Genomic DNA, 18,021 nt, shown 5'->3' on the forward strand with positions numbered 1-18,021 from the left:
AGGAGGAGGGGGCGGGTGGGAAATCCAGACGGTCGGGAGCGCGCGCGGTCGCAAGACAGCGGCGGGGACGCGCGACAGGTCCCAGGAGAGAGCCGGGGTGTGTGCGTGCGGAGATTAGGGGTGCAAGGGTGCACCGCCTTTTCCTTCCCCCGGGAAACCGGAGCCGGTGAGTCGGTACCGCCAGAAGGGGTTGTTTAAAGGGCCGGTTAGCCTTGAAAAGGTGGGGCGGGGGGGAACATGGACCATTGGGGAAGGCAGCGAGTCGGGGAGAGCGGGGCTAGGAAATGCTTGCTTGCAGGGGAAGAAATACCGGTGCCCCTTACCCTGCCAGGGGTATATCCTCCCCCCCCCCACACACACACGCAGCGAAGATTCTGCATCCCTAGAGGTGCTAAGCGAGCTATATGGGTCCAGACATTGCTTGGCCAACACGGGTTTAGTGCTTCGTGCGCCTACGTGAGCTTAAACCACGTGTGGACTCGTTCCCTGTTTAACCCAGCAGTGCCTTAGGAACCTAGGTAAACTCCCCCTCCAATGCAGGACAGCCATGGGGTGGGGGGAGTTGTTGCACCTTGTAAGATTCAAAGTGTGTGTTTGACTTCCCTTGTTGGGGTGCTGTGTCAAGGCAGGCAACACCTCATTGTAAAAGCCTGGGCCCCGATTCTTTCTTTCTTTCTTTCTTTCTTTCTTTTTCTTTCTTTCTTTTTTCCTTCCTTCCTTTTTTCTTCCCTTCTTCCTCTTCCTTCTCCTTCCTTCCTTCCCTTCCTCCCTCCTTCCTTCCTTCCGTCTTTCCTACCTTTCCCTCCCTTCTTCCTCTTTCTTCTCCTTCCTTCCCTCCCTCCCTCCCTCCCTCCTTCCTTCCTTCAATTTGTATGCCGTCCTTCTCCGAGGACTCAGTATGCTCACAACATATAATATGACAATCCAACATAAAGACAAATCTAATTAAATTTAAAATTGCAATCTAAACATTCCAATATTTAAAAACAGCCATACCAGTTCAATCATACATCTCATTTCGTTGGCCAGGGGGCTGAGACCTAATTGCCCCAAGCCTGGAGACATAGGTGAGTCTTAACACTCTTGCGGAAGGCAAGGAGATTGGGGGCAAAATCTCATGCGGCAGGAGGTGGTCCCACGAGTAATTAGACAGATTCATGATGGATGCCAAGTGTATCGGTGGTTATTGAAACGGATGTCCATGTGCTGCCTCTATGTTGGTTGAGGCAGGCAGGATTCCCTTGAATACCATTTGTTGGGGGTCAGGGGAAAGGGTGGGTCTTGCCTCCTCTTTCTACTCAAGATCCCCATGGACAATTGGTGGGCCACTGTGTGACACAGAATGCTGGACTCGATGGGCTTTGGCCTGATTCAGCATGGCTCTTCTTAGGTTCTTAGGTTCTTATGTAATGTGGTCCAATTCTTGGTTGTGTTGATATTTAAGGTCTTTTTCTTGCCCTCTTAGAGGTAAATAAAATATAAATTCGTATCAGGAGTGGATTGCCATTACAACCACTGGCAGTGCGCTGCGCACGGTTCCCTTGCACATAAGCACGTGCTATGCATGCGCATCCCAGCGTGTTTTTATTTATTTATTTATTTTATTAGACTTCTATGCCGTCCTTCGCGAGGTAACTTAGGGCGGCGTACAGCATTGTAATATAAACAATATGTGTAGAAATCTAATTATTTAAAAAAGGAAATACACAAAATTAGTCAAAATATTAAAAACCCCATACACAGCCATCCACATTCATCCCATTCAATCACTCACAACAACATCGGCCGGAGACAATCTCGTTGCTCATGGCCCCCATGCCCGCCAGCAGAGGTAGGTCTTCAGAGCTTTACAAAAGACCAGGAGGGAGCGGGTGGTACATATCTCTGGAGGGAGTTCATTCCAGAGGGCTGGGGCCGCCACAGAGAAGGCTCTTCCCCTAGGCCCCGCCAGACGTCATTGTATGACCGACGGGATCTGGAGAAGGCCGACTGCGTGGGACCTAACCAGTCACTGGGATGCATGAGGCAGAAGACAGTCCTGTAGATAGTCTCGTCCTAAGCCTTTTCCTTCCCCTGGGAAACCAGAGCCGATGAGTCAGTACCGCCAGAAAGGGTTGCTAATGGAGTGGGCTAATCCCGTGGGGGGATGCATGAGTGTGTGAGATTTCGGTGGTTTTTTTGCTTCTGTACATGTGCAAAAACAAAAAATTGCTGAAATCTCACATGCGTGTGCATCCCTTCGCGAGATTTTGCTTCTGTGCATGTGCATGAAGCAAAAATACAAAAAAAATGAAGAAAAAAATGGCGGCACCCATAGGACTGGCACCGTAGCGGCCGTGTGCAAATTGTGCAATCTAGTGGCCACCAGTGGTGCGCCGTCCCCTACCATACCAATAGAATGCAGCTGCAAGAGCAATCATGGGCTTCCCAAGGTATGCCCATGTTACACCAGACATGTATTATTAAGGGAGATCAGAGCAGCAAAAAGAAGCTACTTTGAAAAACTAAAGAATCAGTTCTCAACAAGTGAACCAGCAAACATGTTGTTGTTGTTATTATTTATTTATTACATTTGTATGCTGCCCTTCTCCGAAGACTTGGGGCGGCTCACAGAATGCAAAAAACAACACGACAACAAATCTAATTAATTAAAAAATACTACTAAAATCCCATATATACTAAAATCAGTCAGCCAACTCATTCACAACCACACATTACATCTCATAAACAGGGGAAGGGGCTTGATCTAATTGCCCCATGCCTGGCGACGTAAATGAGTCTTCAGACTCTTGCGAAAGACTAGGAGGGTGGGGGCAGTGTGAATCTTTGGAGGGAGTTGATTCCAGAGGGCCAGGGCCGCCACAGAGAAGGCTCTACCCCTGGGCCCCGCCAGACGACATTGCCTGGCCGATGAGACCCAGAGAAGGCCAACTCTGTGGGACCTAACCGGTCACTGGGATTTATGCAGCAGAAGGCGGTCCCGTAAGTAATCTGGTTTGATGCCATGTTAGTCCAAAGCGCAGCTGTGCGAACAGCTTTGGGTGTACCAAGGTACCGATTGGTCCCCGAATTCAATTTAAAAGTTGGTTATTACCTATAAAGCCTTACATGGCTTAAAACCAGATTACTTATGGGACCGATTCCTGCCTCATTTATCCCAGCGACCAGTCAAATCCCACAGAGTCGGCCTACTCTAGATCCTGTGAACCAAGAAATGTTGCCTGGTGGGGTCTAGGGGAAGGGCCTTCTCTGTGGCAGCTCCGGTCCTTTGGAACCAACTCCCCCCCGGAGATTCGCACTACCGCCACCCTTCTGGCCTTTTAAAAGGCTTTAAAAACACCCCTTTGCCGGCAGGCCTGCGACCGTTGAGCATTAATAGGATGAGTTAGGATGAATGTGTTGAGTGTGGGGTTTTTGGGATGTGGCTTTTATGGTTGAGCTGTGTAATTTTTGTGTTGATTTTATCCTGTAAGCCGCCCTGGAGAAGGGTGGCCTAGAAATGCAATAAAATAAAATAAATAAATAAATAATCATACACGGACTAGCAACATATGTGATAATTTCACCTAGATTAGTAAGACAATAAAATATAAACAGATTCAAATACCAATGTCTAGGCCACTAATCACTGAAGTACAGCATTTTATATATACACATACCGGCCTAGATACCGGACCAGTATATGCCCTCAATTTACAGCTGGTCAAGATTTGATCTATAATTTGATGTAGTCACACTGAGGGGAGGATGCTATTAACCCTTTTATATAGAGAGTCTCAGCAGATGCCCTGTGAGGTGCGAATCCTATTCAGGGTTGTGCATTGCTGACATAATTCAAAGTTTGGCCTCTTTTTTGTGTGGTCATTTCAGTGGTGGATTGCTACCGGTATGGTACAGCTGTATAAACTGGTTGCTATGGCAGCAGGAGGCTCCGCCCACTCGCCCCAGACACTTCTGTGCATGTGCAGAAGAATCACACGCAAGCGATCCGGTAGCGATGGGATTTAGAACCCATCACTGGGTCATTTGGAATACTGTGTTCAGTTCTGGAGACCTCACCTACAAAAAGATATTGACAAAATTGAACGGGTCCAAAGACGGGCTACAAGAATGGTGGAAGGTCTTAAGCATAAAAAGTATCAGGAAAGACTTAATGAACTCAATCTGTATAGTCTGGAGAACAGAAGGAAAAGGGGGGACATGATCGAAACATTTAAATATATTAAAGGGTTAAATAAGGTCCAGGAGGGAAGTGTTTTTAATAGGAAAGTGAACACAAGAACAAGGGGACACAATCTGAAATTGGGGGAAAGATCAAAAGCAACGTGAGAAAATATTATTTCACTGAAAGAGTAGTAGATCCTTGGAACAAACTTCCAGCAGACGTGGTAGATAAATCCACAGTAACTGAATTTAAACATGCCTGGGATAAACATATATCCATCCTAAGATAAAATACAGAAAACAGTATACAGTAAGGGCAGACTAGATGGACCATGAGGTCTTTTTCTGCCGTCAGACTTCTATGTTTCTATGTTTCTATTTATATTTCTTCCTATGTTCCATATGCCATATTCCTATGGAGTTCTGCAAATTATATGACAACTCACGTATGTAACATTTTCCCTTCTTTTTTTCTTAATAATGGGAGAAAGCAAAATTATGCTTCTTAGTTTCTTAATTCTCCTTGATCACCCAATCCTTTTTTTGGGGGGATGATTATTCCTATTATAGTCTTGAAAATATAAAACAGTCTTCACAGTCTCATAATCCACAAGGTTGCTTTAACATATTTTCAGTTTTAGGTACATTTCTTTCCCTGCTACTTGCTATGTTTTTGTTGCTTTCAATTCCTTCTTTCAGATTCTTCCCAGAAAGCTTTATTTTTAAATTGAAACGTGAGGTTTAATATGAATATATCTTCACTTAGGGAGAAGGTGTCACATCTGTGCTCTTTACATTCTTAAAGCATCTGTTCCAAAGAGAGGTTATGCAAAGAAAGAATTAGTTTAGTCACTCGACAATTAGTTTAAACAGTATCTGATTTTACATGGTTGCTTTGCATGTGGTGTCTTTGAGACTAGAATTCTTTTGCAATTATGGTTGTGAATTGTCTAAAAATAGCACTGCGTCTTAGATTAATTTATCACTTACCTAGAATCCTGATATGCAGGATTCTGTATATTGAAACGCCTTACAATTTTGTATTATACCATAAGCTTTATTAAGTTGATTAAACAAAACAATTTGCAGCTATATTTACCAGCTATATTTACTGTTCTGTCGGGCTCTCTGGTAGACTCCTCCCAAAAATTCACAGGTACAAATTTCAGACAAACAATGTTCTTTATAATGAAAAGTCACTTAAACCAAGCCCTCTTTTGGTATAGCAAAGAGCACTGGTCTCCAAACAAACTGGTAATTTGTACAAGTCCCTTATCAGTTCTGTGATACTTATCTTGCAGCTGTGAGGTAATTCACAGTCCTTCTTCTTTCACAAAGTGACACACACTTTGCTCTGGTTTAGTTTCAAAGCGGGGGAAAATCAGCCCACAAAAGGTCAAAGTCAGTAAATCAGTCACGAAACACAAGGATCAGATAATCCTCCTCAATGGCCAAACCCACAGACTGCTATTTATAGCAGCCTCACTAATTACCACAGCCCCACCCAACCACAGGTGGCCTCATTTTCTTTGATAATAATCTCTCAGTTGTTGTTGTCTATGCCAGTGTTTCCCAACCTTTTTTGAGCTGCGGCACATTATTCACATTTTCAAAATCCTGGGGAACATTGGGGGGCGGGCGCAAAAAAGTTTGGACAAAAAAAATCTCTCTTTCTCCCTTTCGCTCTATTTCTCTCTCCCTCCCTCTTTCTCTCCCTCCCTCTTTCTCTCCCTCCCTCTTTCTCTCTCCATCCCTTTCTTTCTCCCTTCCTTCCTCTCTCTTTTGCTCTTTCTCTCTCCCTCCTTCCCCCCTCTTGCTGTCTTTCTTTCTTTCTTTCCTTTCTTTCTCTCTCTCATTCTGTCTCTCTTGCTATCTCTTTCTTTCTCTCTTCCTTCCTCTCTCTTTTGCTCTTTCTCTCTCCCTCCCTCCCCCCTCTTGCTGTCTCTTTCTTTCTTTCTTTGTTTCTTTCTCTTTCTCTCTCTCTCTCATTCTGTCTCTCTTGCTATCTCTTTCTTTCTCTCTTCCTTCCTTCCTCTCTCTTTGGCTCTCTTTCTCTCTCCCTCCTTCCCCCCTCTTGCTGTCTCTTTCTTTCTTTCTCTTTCTCTCTCTCTCATTCTGTCTCTCTTGCTATCTCTTTCTCTCTCTTCCTTTCTTTCTCTCTCTTGTTCTCTCTCTTCCTTCTCTGCAGAGGCCGGCAAAGCTTTTCCGGGTAGGCTGGCTGGGAAATAGGGCGCGCACGCGCATGCACCCCCGACGTTCCAAAGAACCTTCTCCGACCTCCGCTGTGAGAAGGTTTTCTCTGAGCGCTCGCCGGAGGAGCTGGAGAAAGGGGCAGATCGAGCGGGAGGGTGGGCGGGCGTCAGCGGCGAGAAGCCAGGGGCGCGAGGGGAACGGAGGCACTGGGGGGTGGGGGCAGCTGCGGCGCCGGCCTCCGCACTTTCATCGCTCCCCACCCCAAACTCCAACGCCCAGCTCCTTGCGCGGCATTGGAAAAGGGTGCTGCATTGCCGGCTTCTACCTGGTGCTGCCAGGGAATCTCCAGCTGGGCAGGGCTCTCCTTAAGCTCTCCTTTTTCCCTAGGAGCTTGGCGGCACACCTGGCTGTGTCTCGTGGCACACTAGTGTGCCGCGGCACACCGGTTGGGAAACGCTGATCTATGCATCGCTCTCCGCATGCGTGGCTGTATCATTAACTCTTGTTCTGAATCCAAAGAGGAGCTAGATAATTGATCTCCTTCTGAGCTTTCTGCCACACTCTCCTCCTCCCTGTCACTCATGTCTTCTTGGTCAGAGGAGCCCTCATCAGCAGATTCCACCGGGGGCAAAACAGGCCTGCAGCATGTGGATGTCTCCCCCACATCCACAGTCCTTGGGGCAGGAGCAGGGCCAGAGCTAACCACAACAATTTACCATTTGTCCAGAATGTAGCCACGCGAGCTATCCTGGGTGTACCTCTTTTGGTTATTACCTATAAAGCCCTACATGACTCAGGGCCAGACTATTTACGGTATCGTCTCCTGCCGCATATCTCCTAGAGACCAATAAGAGCAGACAGAGTTGGCCTCCTCCGGGTCCCATCGACTAAGCAATGCAGGTTGGCGGGGCCGTGGCGGAGGGCCTTCTTTGTTGCCGCCCCGGCTTTAGGGAACCAACTCCCTCCCAATGTCCGTACCGCTCCCACCCTACTGGTCTTCCACAAGGCCACAAAGACCTAGCTTTGCCAGCAGGCCTGGGCACCATTAATTGACATCTGTCATGGCCAAATTGTGTTGAATGATATGCATGTATGTTGATTGGATAGTTGAACTGTGGGTTTTAACTGGGGTTTTATAGTTTTAGACTTTTATATTTGACCTTTTTAAATTGTATTTGTATTGTTGTTAATGTAAGCTGCGCTGAGTCCTTTGGGATGGGGCGGCATAGAAATCAGATTAAATGAATGAATGAATGAATGAGTGCTACAGGTACAGGTAATCTTTACAATCAGTTGTTTAGTGATTGTTCAAACTTACAGGGGCACTAAAAAAGTGACTGATTTTTTCATGCCTTGGATGTTGCTACATCTGCATGATCATGTGATCAAAATTGGGACAATTGCAACTGGCATTCATTCATTCATTCATTCATTCATTCATTCATTCATTCATTCGACTTCTATGCCATCCAATCCCGAAGGACTCAGGGCGGCTTACAATAATAATATAAACACAAATAAATAGAGAAACAGTAAAAAAAGAAGTCAGATATAATATCTAAAACTATAAAACCCACAATAAAAAGAACCCATTAATTAAAACAATCATGATCACATGCATACACGCCATTCATACAATTTGGCCATGTCATTTGTTAGTTCATGGCCCCCCAGGCCTGCCGGCAAAGCCAGGTCTTCGTAGCCTTATGGAAGGCCAGTAGAGTGGGAGCAGTACGGACATTGGGAGGGAGTTGGTTCCATAGAGCTGGGGCGGCCACAGAGAAGGCCCTCCCCCACGGTCCCGCCAACCTGCATTGCTTAGTCGGGACCTGGAGGAGGCCAACTCTGTGTGCTCTTTTGGTCTTTGGGAGGTATGTGCAAGAGGCAATGCCTTACATGGCAACGGACCAGAATATCTCTGGAACCGTCTTCTGCCGCACGAATCCCAGCGGCCGATAAGGTCCCACAGAGTTGGCCTTCTCCGGGTCCTGTCGACTAAACAATGTTGTCTGGCAGGCCCCAGGGGAAGAGCCTTCTCTGTGACCGCCCCGGCCCTCTGGAATCAACTCCCTCCAGAGATCAGAACTGCCCACACCTTCCTTGCCTTTTGTAAATTGCTTAAGACCCACCTATATCGCCAGGCATGGGGGAATTGAGACATCTCCCTGAGGCTTATAGACTTTATGTATAGTATGCTTGTGTTGTATGTTTTTTAAATGACGGGTTTTTAGATACTTTCTTTTAATATTAGATTTGTTACATTGTATATTGTTATTATTGTTGTTGTGAGCCGCCCCGAGTCTGCGGAGAGGGGCGGCATACAAATCTAATAAATTATTATTATTATTATTATTATTATTATTATTATTATTTCAGTACAACACAGCAAACGAGATCACTATGCTGTATTTCATCACCTAGGCGCTTCCCAAGAACCTAGGACCGCGTGATGTAGCGGCGAATTATGTTTGCCGATCCCAGTAAAGCAGCCTTTTGCAATTGACAGGTGGAGATTTTGTCAATTCCAATGGTTTTCAAATGTCCGCTGAGATCCTTTGGTACTGCGCCCAACGTGCCAAGTACCACTGGGACCACTTTCACTGGCTTATGCCAGAGTCGTTGCAGCTCGATTTTTAGATCTTCGTATTTCACTAATTTCTCTAGCTGCTTCTCCTCAATTCTGCTGTCTCCTGGGATTGCGATGTCAATGGTCCATGCTTTCTTTTTCTCCACATTCACAATGTCTGGTGTGTTATGCTTCAGAATTCGGTCAGTCTGAAGTCAGAAGTCCCACAGTAGTTTTGCTTGCTCATTTTCGACCACTTTTTCGGGCTTATGATCCCACGAGTTTTTTGCCACTGGTAAATGGTAGTTCTGGCACAAGTTCCAGTGGATCATCTGTGCCACAGCATCATGTCTATGCTTGTAGTCCGTCTGTGCGATCTTTTTGCTGCAGCTGAGTTGTTGTTGTTGTTGTTGTTGTTGTTGTTGTTATTATTATTATTATTATTATTATTATTATTATTATTATTAGAGTTGCAGTGTCCTGGATTCAGGTCCTCCCCATTTGTTCTCTTCCCAGCTGATTTCTAACAAGCAAAAGTCAATGGCAGAAAACCTTTCGCTTCTCATCCAAGAAGCTGCTTCTCAATTTGGATGAGGAGCGAAATGTTTTCAAGGGGGAAAAAAACTCCCCAAGAAAGTCTAGTTGCCTTTTGAAAAAGTACTTTTGGGAGATAGGCCAGGATGCTTTCTACATGTTACTCTTTATTTTATTTTTTTTATATTTTATTTATTTGTTTTTTTTCCAAATATAACATACAAAAAAAAGGAAAAACATACATAAAGACATACACATACAACATTTGGGAAGTGAAAGTTTCCCCACTTTTTAGGTGTTTGATCAGAGAATTTTGCTTCTTTCACATATTATTAATTTTTCAATTCTTTTATTCGACGTGTTGCTTTGCGTAGATTTTTATTTATTTCTTTGTTGCTCTTTTCTTTAGCCAATCATAAAATTTTGCCCATATTTTATAGTAACCTGATTCTTCTTTTCCCTCTAATCTTTTGGATAACCTGTCCATCTCCGCACAGTCTAGTATCTTTTTAATTATTATATTTTCTTCTGGTAGTTTGTCTATTTTCCATTGTTGGGCATATACTATTCTGGCAGCTGTTAGTATATGTATAACTAGTTATCTTACCTCTTTTTCTATTTTTTTAATTAAAAATACCCAATAAATATAATTGTTTTTTTTCAATTTCTTCATTTACTATTTCTTTTAACCAATTTGTTATTTTATTCCAGAAATTTTTTGCCTGTGTGCATGTTACTCTTTAAACGCCATTGCCCTTAAAGAGCATTTCTTTGAGGGATGTAGTGAGGATCATATTCCTAAACTGGGAGTTTCGCGTTTTATATGGCGCAGAAGAATAACTGGAAGAAATCTAATACAGTGGCTGAAATTTAATAGTGGCAAAGCCAGTTGCAAAGTTGGGGCACATTCATAAGGGTAATGCATACAAGCTTTGCATTGTATAATGTTGTTTACCATTCATAATTATTTGTCAGCTTATTATAAGAAAGAATGCCTGTTGCCTAATGTGACAATCTACACGCTGTGTTAATTAGTTCTCTTCTTCGGGTTCCATGATCCAAGAAATTACATATTGCCTTTTGAGACGTGAGAATTAATGTCATAGTCTTTTGTTCACCTATATCTTTTTAAATAAGATACTTATGAAGTACGTGCAGTTTGAGAATGCTTTTCAATGTTCCCCTTAATAGCAATTAAAGGAGGCTTATATATGTAGTGCTGAAACATTTTATCTTTTTTAGCATAGCATTATTTTAACAGTCTGGATCAAGAAATAGAAACATTCTTATTTCTAATGCTTCTCTTATTAACAAGTCAGTGTATAGTATACGTTTATTGTAGAGAAAGGAAACTACAGTGATACCTTGTCTTACAAACTTAATTGGTTCCGGGATGAGGTTCTTAAGGTGAAAAGTTTGTAAGACGAAACAATGTTTCCCATCGGAATCAGTGGAAAAGCTATTAATGCGTGCAAGGCCAAAATTCGCCCCTTTTGCTAGCCGAAGCGCCCGTTTTTGCGCTGCTGGGATTTCCCTAAGGATCCCCTCCATGGGAAACCCCACCTCTGGACTTCTGTGTTTTTGCAATGCTGCAGGGGAATCCCAGCATCGCAAAAACGAGCGCTTCGCTGGCAATGGAAATCCGGAGGTGGGGTCTCCCAGCGAAGGGAGCATCAGTGAAATTGCAGCATCACAAAAACACTGAACTCCTCAAAACCCCACCTCTGGACCTCTGTGTTTTTGCGATGCTGCAATTTCACTGAGGCTCCCCTTGCTGGGGAGCCCCACCTCTGGACTTCCGTTGCCAGCAAAGCGCCCGTTTTTGTGCTGCTGGGATTCCCCTGCAGCATCACAAAAACACGGAAGTCCAGAGGTGGGGTTTCCCATGGAGGGGAGCCTCAGGGGAATCCCAGCAGCGCAAAAACAGGTGCTTCGCTGGCAATGGAAGTCCGGAGGCGGGGCATCCCAGCGGCAGCGGTGGGTTTGTAAGGTGAAAATAGTTTGTAAGAAGAGGCAAAAAATTCTTAAAAGTTTGTATGACGAGGCGTTTGTAAGACGAGGTATCACTGTATTTAGTTCATTTTAAAATATATCTTCTTGCTACATGCATATTCTATTTATTATTTATTTCTTTTATTAAACTTATATGCCGCCCAACTCCCAAAGGACTCCGGGCGCTTAACAACAGGATAAAACATAATTGCGTTGAAACAGCGAGTCCTAATTCCCCGGGAGCGGTCTATCCCACAGTTCCTGCCATATTTACCTCTCCCAGTTATAACCTCAATACCTCGTCTCTCCAACTCCCCAGAGGTCCCCTCTCCCCCACTACTCTTCAATTCAAATGTAAAGCCTTAAATATATAATAATTTGATTATACGCCAATTCCCTACATATCAAATCGAATTATTAAAGCAGCCCTGTCTTTCTGCCATGGCTGTTTTAGACATCTGTTTTTCACTCTCTTCCCATGTAAAGACATTTCACTCCGTGTGTCATCAGCTCATCTTTCCATTTAATTCAATACCCATAGTATTATAGCTAAAGAGGAAATGATGAAAAAGATCCTTGGGTAAAGAATAAATTCCACCAACAGTAGATGTTTGTAAAGCCATATCCCAAAAGGATGGATAGATGGATTGATGGATGGACAGACGGATTCATTCATTCATTCACTCATTCATTCATTCATATATTAATTAATTCATTAATTCAGTCACTCTTGAAAGTGACATTGTCACAAACTAGGCTGCTTGTTGCCAAGCTCTTTCTAATATCTTAAACCTTTTCATTTATTCAAGCACACTATTCCTTGGAACTAATACAGGTGAAACTTGAAAAATTAGAATATCGTGCAAATATTTATTTATTTTAGTAATGCAGCTTAAAAGGTGAAACATAATATATACAGTTGTTGTGGTTAGCTCTGGCCCAGCTCCTGCCCCAAGGAATGTGCAGGTGGATGTGGGGGAGACATCCACATGCCACAGGCCTGTTTTGCTCCTGATGGAATCTGCCGATGAAGCCTCCTCTGACCAAGGAAGCATGAGTGACAGGGAAGAGGGGAGTTTGGCAGACAGCCCAGGAGGAGATCAATCATCTGTATCATCCCTGGATTCTGAACAAGAATTAATGACACATCCACGCATGCGTAGAGTGATGCATAGGAGACAACAACTGAAGGATTATTACAGGACAAAATGAGGCCACCTGTGGTTGGGTGGGGCTCCAGTAATTAGGGCTGTTGCTATAAATAGCAGCGTGTGGGTTTGGCCATTGTGAAAGAGTATCTGATCGCAGTTCTTCAGGAATCGTGTGTTGCTGTTTTCTGGACTTTGTTGATTTTTCACGCCTTTGAAGCCAAAGCAGAACAACGTGTGTGTGTGTGTGTGTGTGTCTCACTTCCTTGGAAGAAGAAGTGGTGTGAAGTTTCTTCACAGCTGCTAGCTAAGTACTTAATGACTGCTTAAGGGAAATTGTACAGACTACCCGGTTGTTTTGGGACAAGTGCTCTTTGCAATACAAAAAGAGTGCTTAGTTTATTTTGACTTTTGGGATAAAGAACATTGTTTTGAATTTTCAAACGTGTGTGTGTCTGAAATTTGTACCCTTGAATTTTTGGGAGGCTCCTACCAGAGAGCCCGGCAGGACAACAGTGGACCAATAGCAGTAGATGACATGGTTCCCCAAATCAACACCAACTGTGGAAACTTTACACTGGACCTCAAGCATCTTGCATTGTGTGTCTGTCCTTTCTTCCTCCATATTCTGGGTCCTTGGTTTCCAAATGCGATACAAAAATTTCCAGAGTCTGTGTTGATTTGGGGAGCCATGTCATCTGCTGGTGTTGGTCCACTGTGGTTCATTCCGTCCAGGGTCAATGCAGCCGTCTAACTAGGGGATTTTGGAGCACTTTATGCTTCCGTCTGCATCCGAGCTTTATGGGGAGGGTGACTTCAATTTTCCAGCAGGACTTGACACCTGCCCACACTACCAAAAGCACCAAAACCAGCTTCAAGGACCATGGGATTACTGTCCTTGATTGGCCAGCAAACTCGCCTGACCTGAATCCCATAGAGAATTTATAGTTTATAGTTTATTAGATTTGTATGCCGCCCCTCTCCGAAGACTCGGGGCGGCTCACCGCATAGCAGTAATACAATACATTACAAATCTAATAATAAAAAATTAAATCCATTTAAAAAGACACTAATAACATAATAAAACCCCTAACTATGCAGTCACATACATCCAACCTAATCTATCATGCAGTAAGGCCAAAAATATAATAAAAAGGGGGAAAGATGGTAATTATCCCCACGCCTGGCGACAAAAGTGGGTCTTCAGCATTTTACGGAAGGCGAGGAGGGTGGGGGCTATTCGAATCACTGGAGGGAGTTGATTCCAGAGGGCCAGGGTCACCACAGAGAAGGCTCTTCCCCTGGGTCCTGCAGGCGACATTGTTTGGTCGATGGGACCCGGGGAAGGCCAACTCTGTGGGACCTAATCGGCCCCTGGGATTCTTTCAACAGGAGGCGGTCTCGGAGATATTCTGGTCCGATGCCATGTACGGCTTTATAGGTCATAACCAATTGAATTGTGACCGGAAACTGATCGGCAGCCAGTGCAGGCCGCGGAGTGTTGGTGAAATGTGGGCAGATCTTGGAAGCCCCACGATAGCTCTCGCGGCCATTTATGTGGCATTGACAAGTGAAAGATGAGAGACATAAGACTGAACAGTGCAGAAACACTGAAGGCCACTATTGAAGCATCTTGGTCTTCCATAACACCTTAGAGTACTACAGATTGATAGCTGCCATGCCACGCTGCTTTGAAGGCAGTAATTGCTGCAAAAGGGGCCGAAATGAAGTACTGAGTACATATGCATGCTTATACTGTTCAGAGATCCGATATTGTTCTATGTACAAACCTTGTTTATTGACCGCATGTAATATTCTAGTTTTTCTGATGGTGGATTTATTTATTTATTTTGTCCAATACACAATAATACATATTAGTACAAGGTACATGGTTGTTAGGGTTTGCCATTGTAAACTACCTATTGTAGTCTCTTGTACCATCACTTTAAATATTTTGGGCTGGTTCGCCATAAGAGGGCGCCAGTACTTCTTCCCTCAATGATGCTTTAACGCTCATTCGCTTTTGCTTTGCCTGGGGGGGGGAGTGTATTTGCTTAGTGCTTATTATATTGGATTGCTTAGTGCTTGTTATGGATTGTTTCTATTTTGTATATATGTAAATAATATTTTAGATATGTATATTGTATATTGTTTTGATATCTTGTGAACCACCCAAAGTCCTCGGAGCGGGCGGCATACAAATCCAATTAATAAATAAATAATAAATAAATATTCTAATTTTTTGAGTTTCACCTATACTAGCTACTACTTGAAGATGTGTGAACTTCACATCCCTGGGGAAATTTGGGAGTTGAAGTCCGCACATCTTCATGTTGCCAAGATTGTGAAACATGGCACTTTGATAAACTATGGTTTCTGCTGCAGTTCACAGCTTAAATCCCACTATAGTTTAGCTCACAGTACGTGAACATAGCCTATTACTTTCCTTGCTGCCCTAAAAGTTGTCAGCAAAACCATGGAAATCATTTAAGACTTTCCAGTGGTCTACAGACCTAAATCTTCATCCCTCATTTGCCACAGATAAAATTTTAGAGACCAAAATTTTGATCAATCCTCCCACTATCTATTCATTTTAACAGAAATGACATCCACAGACGCTGCGGCTGGTTGCCAAGGATACCCCGTTTGCAAAATATTCCCGATGACATCTTGTTGCAACAACATGTTTTCTATTCTGAATTTTTTTTAAAAAAAAAGCATTCCAAAGGAAAGAAATGGATTTATGACAGGAAATGCATCATTGATTCAGGGTGGCATTTTTTAAATTTCAGGATACACGTACAGGTAGTCCCCGGGTTACGTCGTCCCTGACGTACGACGTTTCGTCGTTAGGACGACCCGGGGACAGCTTCGAAGCCACCGGTGCCGCCACCGCCTCTGTTCGGGCAAAGGGATCTCCGCGGTGGGCGGCGGCTTCGGAGACCCTGTGGAGATCGCTTTGCCCAAATGGAGGCAGTGGTGGCTTCAAGAGACCAACAGACGGTCCTTCTCGGCGCTGCATTGCTGCAGCCTCTGAGGCTGCCGCCGCCGCCTCCGTTCGGGTGAGGGGATCTCCGCGGTGGGCACCTCAGAGGCTACAGCAACGCAGCACCGAGAAAGCCTGGCTTCAAGGGACCAAAAGCCTGGCCTTCTCTGTGCTGCGTTGCTTTAGCCTCCGAGCACCCACCGTGGAGATCCCCTCACCCGAACGTTCAGCAGGAGGCTTCGCCGGCTGTTGGTTTCTTGAAGAAGCCCCCCCTCCCCGGTGGCCGCCATGTAATTCGGAATATTCGTGTAAATTGGAATATTCTGACTTACACCAAACTCGGCTTATGACGGGCCATGGGAACAGATCCCAGTCGTATGTCGGGGACTACCTGTAGCTTGTTTAGGAATATAATTCTATAATTGAGTTATGGAATATATATTATATATATATATCCTAGTCTCCCTTAATTTTCAAATTCAACAAAAAAACATGTGACACACACACACACACACACACATATATATATATATATGTCAGATGTTATTGCTGAATTTGAAAATTAAGGGAGACTAGGATAGATCTATTTTGGCCTTATTTTGGCCTCATCAGCTAGCCATATCCTCATTGGGATTTGAACTTGCAACTTTTGCCTTGTAAGGCAGAAAATTAACCCCTAGGCTACAGTATCCAATCCCTTCATATATATCTCTATATACACACACACATACATATATATATATACACACACATTGCAGTCCGGTAATGAGTTCCACGCTTCGACAACTCGATTGTTAAAGTCATATTTTTTACAGTCAAGTTTGGAGCGGTTAATATTAAGTTTGAATCTGTTGCGTGCTCTTGTGTTGTTGCGGTTGAAGCTGAAGTAGTCATTGACCGGTAGGACATTGCAGCATATGATCTTGTGGGCAATACTTAAATCGTGTTTTAGGCGCCATAGTTCTAAGCTTTCTAAACCTAGGATTGTTAGTCTATTTTCATAGGGTATTCTGTTTCTAGTGGAGGAGTGAAGGGCTCTTCTGGTGAAATATCTTTGGACATTTTCAAGGGTGTTGATGTCCGAGATGTGGTATGGGTTCCAGACAGATGAGCTGTATTCAACGATGGGTCTGGCAAAAGTTTTGTAGGCTCTTGTGAGTAGTGTGAGATTGCCGGAGCAGAAGCTATGTAGGATCAGGTTAACAACTCTATGTTCAAGTCTGTCGAGAGCCTTCTGTAGCTTAAGCCTGTCTTCTGGGGTGTTGGCTTTCTTTGATATACCTTGACAAAAGCTCTTTGACACATTCCTATCAGTGGCTGATGACAATGTTTGCATTACCATTAAACGGCTTGAAGCAGGATGCACTAGAGTGTTAAAGAAAAGTTACTCATTAACCATCTTAGCAATTCTGGATTGTGAGGATGACTTTCTTTTTCTTTTTAAAATTCTTTCAATTTTTATTAACGAACGCACAATACAAGACAGAATTCAAAGAAAAATATGAACGAACACCTTTGAAAAAGAACAAAATGCAGAAAGTAAAAAGTAAAGAAAAATTGAGAACGACAAAAATAAAATAAAATAACAATTGGAGAGATATTTTGCTCTCCTTCTTTCCTTATTATATTTTGTAAATTTACAATATAATATTTAACTTGCGGATTGCCATATCTATATTTTTCACGCTTTCCTAAATTAATATTATGACTTTCTACATACATATGTTGACTCTTGTTGTGAGCCGCTCCGAGTCCTCGGAGAGGGGCGCCATACAAATCTAATAAATAGTAATAGTAATAGTAATAATAATAATAATAATAATAATAATAATAATAATAATAATACAGAGTGCAGACTCTGTAAAGAAACAGATGAAACAATCGATCACATACTCAGCTGCTGCAAAAAGATCGCACAGACTGACTACAAGCGTAGACATGATGCTGTGGCACAGATGATCCACTGGAACTTGTGCCGGAACTACCATTTACCAGTGGCAAAGAACTGGTGGGATCATAAGCCCGAAAAAGTGGTCGAAAATGAGCAAGCAAAACTACTGTGGGACTTCCGACTTCAGACTGACCGAATTCTGAAGCATAACACACCAGACATTGTGATTGTGGAGAAAAAGAAAGTATGGATCATCGACATCGCAATCCCAGGAGACAGCAGAATTGAGGAGAAGCAGCTAGAGAAATTAGTGAAATACGAAGATCTAAAAATCGAGCTGCAACAACTCTGGCATAAGCCCATGAAAGTGGTCCCAGTGGTACTTGGCACGTTGGGCGCAGTACCAAAGGATCTCAGCGGACATTTGAAAACCATTGGAATTGACAAAATCTCCATCTGTCAATTGCAAAAGGCCGCTTTACTGGGATCGGCAAACATAATTCGCTGCTACATCACACAGTCCTAGGTGCTTGGGAAGCGCCTGACA

General features: G+C 43.6%; 1 protein-coding gene across 1 annotated transcript in view; it reads left to right on the plus strand.

Annotated features, from left to right (window-relative positions):
- The window catches only part of DYM (dymeclin), a 293,904-nt gene continuing 275,883 nt past the window's right edge, over nucleotides 1-18,021 (plus strand). Inside the window, exon 1 of the mRNA XM_070736919.1 lies at nucleotides 1-166. The gene's annotated coding sequence lies outside the window, so the exon portion shown is untranslated. The remainder of the gene's footprint in view (nucleotides 167-18,021) is intronic.

This window comes from Erythrolamprus reginae, chromosome 2 (assembly GCF_031021105.1).
Source record: "Erythrolamprus reginae isolate rEryReg1 chromosome 2, rEryReg1.hap1, whole genome shotgun sequence".
Lineage (NCBI taxonomy): Eukaryota > Metazoa > Chordata > Lepidosauria > Squamata > Dipsadidae > Erythrolamprus > Erythrolamprus reginae.